Genomic DNA, 8,140 nt, shown 5'->3' on the forward strand with positions numbered 1-8,140 from the left:
TCTATCTATCTATCTATCTATCTATCTATCTATCTATCTATCTATCTATCTATCTTTATCCCTAGACAAAAGGGAGTCATAGTGATCATATTTTCTTATGCCTTCTGTCTTCTTGAGCTTCCCCACAGGGAAAATGTCAATAGGAATTGTTTGCTTTCAGACATATTTGCCACCTGGCCAGGTCTTGATCAGTCAACTTTGCTTGAGAATCTCTTGCGTGATAGATGCGGTGACACATGATGGGCCTTTCTCCCAATGTCTCCTTTTTCCCCCTAAAAATTATCCTTTTTAAAAGTTTATTGTTTTGTGTGTGTGGGGGGGTATGCTTGCTCAAGCACATGTGTGGAATCAGAAGACAACTTTCGAGAGTCGGTTCTTTCCTTCTACCTTGTAGGGACCGAACTCAAATTATCAGGCTTGGCAGGAAGTGCCTTCTCCCACTGAACCATATTGCCAGCCCTCCTACTATCTTCTGAGTGACAGTGGACTCACTTGGGAAGAAAATTGCCTGGCTCACCTCGAGTATATGACTCAGGTGGCTAGGTTGAGCCCAAAATGTGTTTTAGCTCAAATTTATATGTAATCTCATTCTTTTTTGAAAATATTCTGAGCCCCCTCCTACATAAAAGCTGTGATTATAGTTGCAGAAAAATTAGCTGTGGCTGTTCTTTGTTTGTTTGTTTGTTTGTTTGTTTGTTTTGAGGCAGCACCTCATGTAGCCTAGGCTAGGCTTGAACTTGCTTAGTGGATCAGCCAAGTACAACTTTGAACTTCTGATCCTCCTGCTTCCACCTCAAAAGTACTAGAATGACAAGCATGTACCACCACACCCGTTTTGTGTGGCGCTGGGTAGAGAGCAGGGCTTCCTTCCTGCTAGATAAACAAGCTACCAACTGACCCTATTCCCAGGGCAGCTATCTGACATATCAAGGCTGACTGGCTGAAGATGGCTATGTTGAGAAAAGTGGGGTGAGAGCTTGACACTTCCCACCAAGGCTCATGAATGAGACAGTAAGCCCCATCCCTCGAGAGGTCCTCCTGGGCACCCTTCCTTCTCCCATTTCCTCCTATTAGCCTAGAGTCTTATTTAGCTCCTACTTTTTCCATGACCCTCATCACATTTTTCTGGAAATATCTATTTCCCTTCATCTCCTGTCCCCTAGACATAGATGACAAGAACCATCCTCTTGTGTTCGCCTTGTGTTCAGGGCTACTCTCTCTGTATGTAATTTGAGGCACCAAAGGGAACATACAGAAGTTGCTAAAGAGACTGAGCCTTGGGATTGGAGTCCCACGAAACCAAACCAAATGTGCACTGGCTAGGACCCACGTCAAGAAAGCTTAAGTTGAAGTCAATAATAGTCCCAGAAGTAAGTCAGTAACTATGATTTGTCAAAAGAAAGGAAAAAGCTTGCCATGAAGGCCCATTTTTATAGCCTCATCTATGCAGTGTCCTCCCAAAAGACAGTTCTAGGGTTCGTGGGAAATTTCAGCAGTTTGGTGGAGGCCCAGGGTGCGCAACTCCGCACAGAACCAGGGACTCCGTTCTAGACGCCGAATTTAGGTCAGACACAACGTGGGAGGAAGAGAGCAAGATGACGACAGATATAAAATGGCACTTTCTCAGGAGGAGTGAAAAGAGAAGGGAAAGTCCACATAGATAAGGAATCACAGCCCTGTTCTAAGCCTTAAGCCACTGAGGAGCTTGGGTCCATGACATGGAAGAACTGAGGAATTTGGTAAAGAGAGAGATGTGAGTGAGTGAGGAGGGGGTTAATTCTTTCAGGTGAAGTGTAGACAGTGGCCAGGATATAGGATGGAAATGTGCTGGCCTCAGCACAGGAAGTGTGGAATCAGGAGTGCAAAGATTAGGAGAGAAACCAAGAAATATTTCCTCATACAGGTGAAGACTTTAGAACAAACCACTCATGTGATCAGACCTTTTGCTGTGGCAAAAGGTTTGGTGTCTTAGAAATGAGCTGAGCCTCTAACTGTTCCTGAGTTGTCAGTGACCTGCCTGATCACCACGCCACACTCATTCTTTTACTGTGTATCCTCAGGGTCATTGCTTAGGTTTCATCTGTTGCAGAGAAATCTGTTGGTTCAGTTTCTACAAGCTAAATGCACAAAATCTACACAGATTTTACTGCCAGATCTTGCTGGCAGTAAAATGAAACCGAGGCCTCAGACCTGCAGTGGAAGGTCTGGCAGGCCAAAAGGTTCAGGAATCCTCTCTGCCTTAAAAATGACTGAAACATGGAATTCATTAAGTAGACTAAAATATATATATATTATGATACTACTATGTCCAGGTACAGGTACCTTGGGGAGTTTATATTGTATAAAGAAGCAGAAAACAAACAAACAAACAAAACAAATTATTTCAGATAATTACTATTGTGTAGAAAATAAGATGACGTGAAGGCCTAAGAGGTGAACAAAGCCTTTCTGCAAATGGCTCGGCAATGGATGGTTTCAGCTTCATCAGCCACGCTCTCTCTCTTACAATGGCTTATGTGGCCTGTGGTAACACAAAAGCAGCCACAGACAAAATGTTAATATATGCTATGAATGCCAATAAAACTTTATTAACAAAGCTAGGTGTCCGGCACATTGGGATCACAGGCTAGTTACAGAGTCATGGGGGTGGGGGGATTGGCTAATTTAGCTGCTGTGTTCCAGACAAATTTTCCATAGAGTTTATGGGTTATGAGCTCAGTAAGTAGAGCAGCCATGGACACAGTTAAGAATGGGCCAGAGGCAGTGGGAAAAGCAGAAGCGTAGAAACAGGAAAATTAGCAACACCTTCAAGCCATGTAAATCACCCAAAGAACCTAGCTTAACGCTAAGACAGTGATGTCGCTGAAAACTGAAAACTCCACTGCAACTTTGCAACTTTATCTTTTATCGTAGTCACTACCTGGTTGTTAAGCTTCTCTTGGAGGATGTAGAGCCTAAGGCTGGGATCCTTATTGCAAGTTTAGATGTGATGTCATGCTGAGCTCATGCTTCTGACCTTGAACCTGGTTGGGGGCTGCCTTTAGCACAGGGCATTTGAGCAAAGCATAATGAGCTACGCCTTTCATCCCAGCACTCAGGAAGTAGAAGCAGAGGCAGGAGAATTGAGTCCAGCTAGGTTTTCATAGTGAAAAAAAAGAAAGAAGAAAGAAAGAAGAAAGCTGAACTTGGGAGAAGTTCAATATCTCAAAAGTACTTAAACCATCCACTTACCAAGGACTAGTGCTTAAAAGATAAAATAGATGATAGCCTTGGTTGAAGATTTTAATAAAACACATTGGGAGAAAATTGTGATTCTCAGATGGGCCCGTTAGCTTTTCCCGTCATCCAAGAACAGATTTATCTTGAAGATGAAAATTTAACAACCCGCAGATCAAATTTGGCCTCTAGATTCATTTGTTTGCCAACAATTTGAAACCAGAAAATTTGGCCTAAGGATCTATGTTCTGAGCTGGGGACATAGCTCGGTGGCAGAACACCTTCCCTAGCAGCACAGACCGATGGTTCGCTTCCCCCATGCAGAGGGAGAGGACCAGCTGGGCTTTCAGTCTGCTTGGAGAGCATTGGCTGTTTGAGGTCCTCACCTAGTGATAAGGGGCCGAAGCAAAAGCCAGAGGCCTCTTCCTACAGGCCCGAGCCACAGGCTTGATGTCTGCCCTTCTGCTGGCTTGCTGGAAGGTTTTCCAGCCTGGGCAAAGTCTTTAAGAAATTGGAAGGAAAAAAAAAAAGAAAAAAAAAAAAGAAATTGGAAGGGAGATGTGGGAGGGGAAGGATGCAGGAGGAATGGAGGAGGGAGTGAATATGACCAAAATATATTGATTGCGTGTATGAAATTCTCAAAGAATAAAAATTTTGTAAAACTATATAAAATTGTGAATATAAATTCTATTGTAAAAAATTATTTAGTTTTTTTGTTTGTTTGTTTTTGTTTTGTTTGGATAGGGACTTGAACTTGCTAGGTAGGCCAGGACAGCCTCAAACTCACTAACTCACAGAGATTGGCCTATCTCTGCCTCTTGGGTTCTGGGGTTAAATGTGTGCTCCACCATACCTGGCTAGAAGAAAATCTAAAGGAAAAATACTGATCATCTGTGAATATATAATTTCTGTGTAGTTGAGGGGCTGAGGAGGAGGCTCAATGGGTGAAGGTGCTTGCTGGGCAGCTATGAAGACCTGGAGGTCCATCTCCAGCATCTCTGGAAAATACCGCTGGGGGCAGGGTTAGGGTAGGTGTGGTGGGTGTGAGCAGAGGCGGGTGCTGGTACCTGCTTGTGTCCACAGCACTGGGAAGGCGAGGGCAGGTGGCTTTCTGGGACTTGTGATCAGTCAGCCTAGCCTGATGAACAAGCTTCAGGTCCCCCAAATCAAGATGGTTCCTGAGGAGCAGCCACCTGGGGTTGACCTCTGCCTGCCTCTCCACACATGCACATATGTACGTGTGTATATGACCTGTGAGCACGCATGCACACACACGCATTGGCACACCCAAGAAAACGCATCCGTCCCTGGGACACTGCAAGCGCTCAGGTTGGCTCAAATGTTATCAAATGCCCAGCACTATGGGGCAGCGTGAAGGAAGCGACGTCCCAGAAAAGAGAGTGACAACCTCATTAGCCAAATGAACTGAAGCGTCCTACAGACAGACATGCACCAAGACTTGCTTGGGAGATCCTTTTGAGGACCTTGCAAGACAGCAGCACACCCTCTTCAGCTGTTTTTGTTCCTTTGTCTTTTGTTTTTGCAGCCTGTCTGGAGTCCCTGTGAAACACGCATTTTCAAATGCTTCCTGGAAGGATGTCAGAGGTTGGACTTTGGAGCAGGTTTGTTAGCGTCCCTCGGATTTGCTTTTGTTCACACTCGGTAATATTTTCCTGAAAGGATTCATAGCACAGGTGCTCTCCCCTTGCTTTAGTCTTCGAACAACCTGGTTAATGAGTGGGACAACAGGTAGGACGTGTGGGTTTCTTTTAGCTGTGCGAGAGCAGTCTAACACATGGGGACCGCTAGGCATCAGCTGAACACCGAAACACTCAACCATTATCCCAAACAGCTGACAGGCAAATCCGTACACTGCTGGTGATCAAACAAGTGACAACTTCCTCCACTTTCTTTGCAACAAAGTTGGACCATGTCTGGGTGGAAAGGAAGTAAGAATCGGGAGGAAGAACATCAGTTTCCCGAACCAAGAGATAATTGGTCCCACGCAGAGCCTGCAGACACTGCAGGCCGTCTCCTGTGTCCTCTTCCCCACGCTCACCCTGCGCCTGACTCCCGTCTTTCCCAATGTCCACAGCAAGATGTGTGGTCCAGACCCTAGGGGCCTTTAAATCTGTTTTATTTATTTATTTTAACATCAATATGCTGTGGACTTCATGGCCAAGGAACTTTGATTTGTACAATAGCCCAGCTCAGTGAGCATAGGGCTATAAATTAGGTGCAGTGGTCTTGTCCCCATGGCCCTGGAACCCTTGTCACTGCACAACACAGGACAGTGGCCTTCACAGACATTTGAGTAACACAGAGATTCATTAAGGACCAGGCACACTGGTCCTTTGGCATGGGTCCCTTGAATAGAGCAGTACTTCTTACATTTGTGCACAGTTCAAAATGTTTTATTTATGTGCTATATCCAAAGAACTTAACATTTTTCATTTCCTATAGTATAATCAGTCATTACTCCTCCTATTATTTTCCCTAAAGAGTGCAAGCCTATTCCAAGAAGAAAATACACACAGACACACAGGCGTGCCCATGTGCGCTCACACACACACAAACACACACACAGCTATAAGTTGAATGAGTGCTGTTATCTTTTTCTTTCTTTTTTTAACATTTACTTTTCAGAGGACGGGGGCTGGATAAGTTGGTCAGGAATGGATTTGCAGTGTGATGCCTGCACTCTGCTCTGAGTTTTCATGGAAAAGCTTGCCTAGCCTTAAAGTCCAGGCACACCTGACAGTGGTATAGAAACATCTGCCTTTGTAAGAACCTGAGTCAAAAGGATGAGCAAATAAATGATGCAAATAAAATACAAAGGGAAAATTTAAATATCACAAAGCTAGCAGTAGGTAGGTAAAAGATAAGATGCTGGGAGGAGAGGGGGAATGGTACAAATGTCCATCTGATGATGGCCGAGTGAACAAAATGAGAAACATCTAGACAAAGGAATATAACTGACAACAAAGAGAATTAAAAACCGACCAATGCTATCACTTGGTTGATCCTTGAGAACACACCAAACAGGAAAAACCCAGATATAAAACTCACATGTTTTAGGATCCTAGTTACGTAAAAATGCCAGGATAGACTCGTTCATGTAGCTAGAAAGTGGTGGTTGAAGGGTGGGGGAGTGGAGACCTGTGAGATTCTTTGCATATTGATGGAAATGACATTTCTTAGGAAGTGTTGAAGACATCCTAAACTAGACTGTAGTTGAAGGTTGTGTGACTCTGTGAAGGTTCTAAAATAAGCATGTTGTGTTTTGCAGCTGAAGACATGATTTCTACATGTGTGCATTATGTACATCGAGAGAGCTGTTTCAAGGAGGATAGCCAGGAATGAAGATTGGCTGGTGGAGCGTTTATAGAGCGTGCAAGGCCTAAGGTTTCCTAGGTTCCACTGACAGCACAACAGATGTTGGGCATGGTGGTACATGGTCATACTCCCCAGGGGTCAGGAGGCAAAAACCAGGGGAGTCGTAAGTTCGAAGTCACCCTTGCCTATATGGGAAATTTGAGGCCAGGGATGGCTTGAGATCCTGTCTAAAGAAGAAGAAAATATAAATAAATAAATATTTGAGTGTATGTGTGACGTCATCAATGTGAGTGGCAGTATCTAGGCACACTGGTTGACTCTGCCTGGCAGTGCGAATGGGTGCTACTGGCATCAGGTTAGAAGCCAGGCACGCTTGTGGTCCTTGGAATGAGAATGGCCTCCATGCGTTCGTCTGTTTGAATATTAACTTCCCAGGCCAGTGGCCTTGTTTGGGAAGGCTTAGAAGGTGTGGCCTTGCTGGAGGAGGTGTATCATTGAGGGCAGGCTTTGGGGTTTGAAAAGCCACACAGGTTTTCGGTACGCTGTCTCTACTCCTGCTTGTGGATGGGATACAACAGAAGAGTAACTGAGTCACTTGCTACGACTCTCCTGAGGTGGGTTGGGTGCGCCATGGCAGGAGAGCAGGGGGTCTGGCGGTCTAGGGCACCAACTGTGGGAAGGAGCTGCCCCTCACAGGGGTGGCCCCACACTCCGGAACAAAGCCATGCCTTCCTTCCCTTTTTATTCGTGGGGCACTAAGGATTTAACTAGTCTTTACACATGATGACAAACGATCCTCCTATTTGTCCCTGCTGGGCCTCCGACTTTTTCTCTTGAGCCCAGGCTGCCCTTGAACTTACTCTGTAGCCCAGGCAAGCCTTTAACTCTCCAATTGTCCCATTTCCTGGGTATCTCCTATGACAGACCTGCTCCACTAAGCTGGGTGTAAAGAGAGTTCTTTTTCAGCAGAGAACCAGAAGCCATTTCCCAGGAAGCCGACTTCCCACCTCTGCAGCTTGAGCTTGATGAGGTGCCTGTGGGCCCTACACAGGGAAGGGTCTGGGGTCACCCTCCAGAAGCCTCCCGCCCCACCTGTGCCTGGCAAATCAAAGAACCGGAGGTAGGTGTTGAAGGGAAAGGGGGAAGTAGTTTTTCCCTCCCACTCCAACCTGAGGCAGGATAATGGCCCGGTGATGGATCACAAGGGACATGTCTGCTGAAGAAAGGCAAGCTCGTGGGGGCCACAGAAAAGTCGATGGCCAAACCCTGGGCAGGAGATGAGAGGGCCTGCCTTCCCAGCAGAGCAGGAAAGCATTACTCCTGATGTTGAGGAAAAGCAGGCCCTGCCTCACAAGTCATGATTTCATGCTCTCTTTCTCTTTCTTTCTTTTAAAAATAAAAGTAAGTGGAGGAATTTGTAAGAAAACGAGCAATGTATCAAAGAGCAATGGGAACAGCCCCCAAGTCAGGACACAGGACACAGCTTGATGGCTGGAGGCTCCTCCTCCACCCAGAGGCTCTGGATTCTAGTATGCTCCATGGTGTGTGTGTGTGTGTGTGTGTGTGTGTGTGTGTGTGTGTGTGTGTG

At 45.6% G+C, this 8,140-nt stretch overlaps 1 protein-coding gene across 3 annotated transcripts in view; it reads right to left on the bottom strand.

Annotated features, from left to right (window-relative positions):
• Tshz2 (teashirt zinc finger homeobox 2) overlaps positions 1 to 8,140 on the bottom strand; it is a 426,375-nt gene that overhangs the window by 351,976 nt on the left and 66,259 nt on the right. The window lies entirely within an intron of this gene.

This window comes from Psammomys obesus, unplaced genomic scaffold, assembly GCF_907164565.1.
Source record: "Psammomys obesus unplaced genomic scaffold, mPsaObe1.curated_primary_1811, whole genome shotgun sequence".
Classification (NCBI taxonomy): domain Eukaryota; kingdom Metazoa; phylum Chordata; class Mammalia; order Rodentia; family Muridae; genus Psammomys; species Psammomys obesus.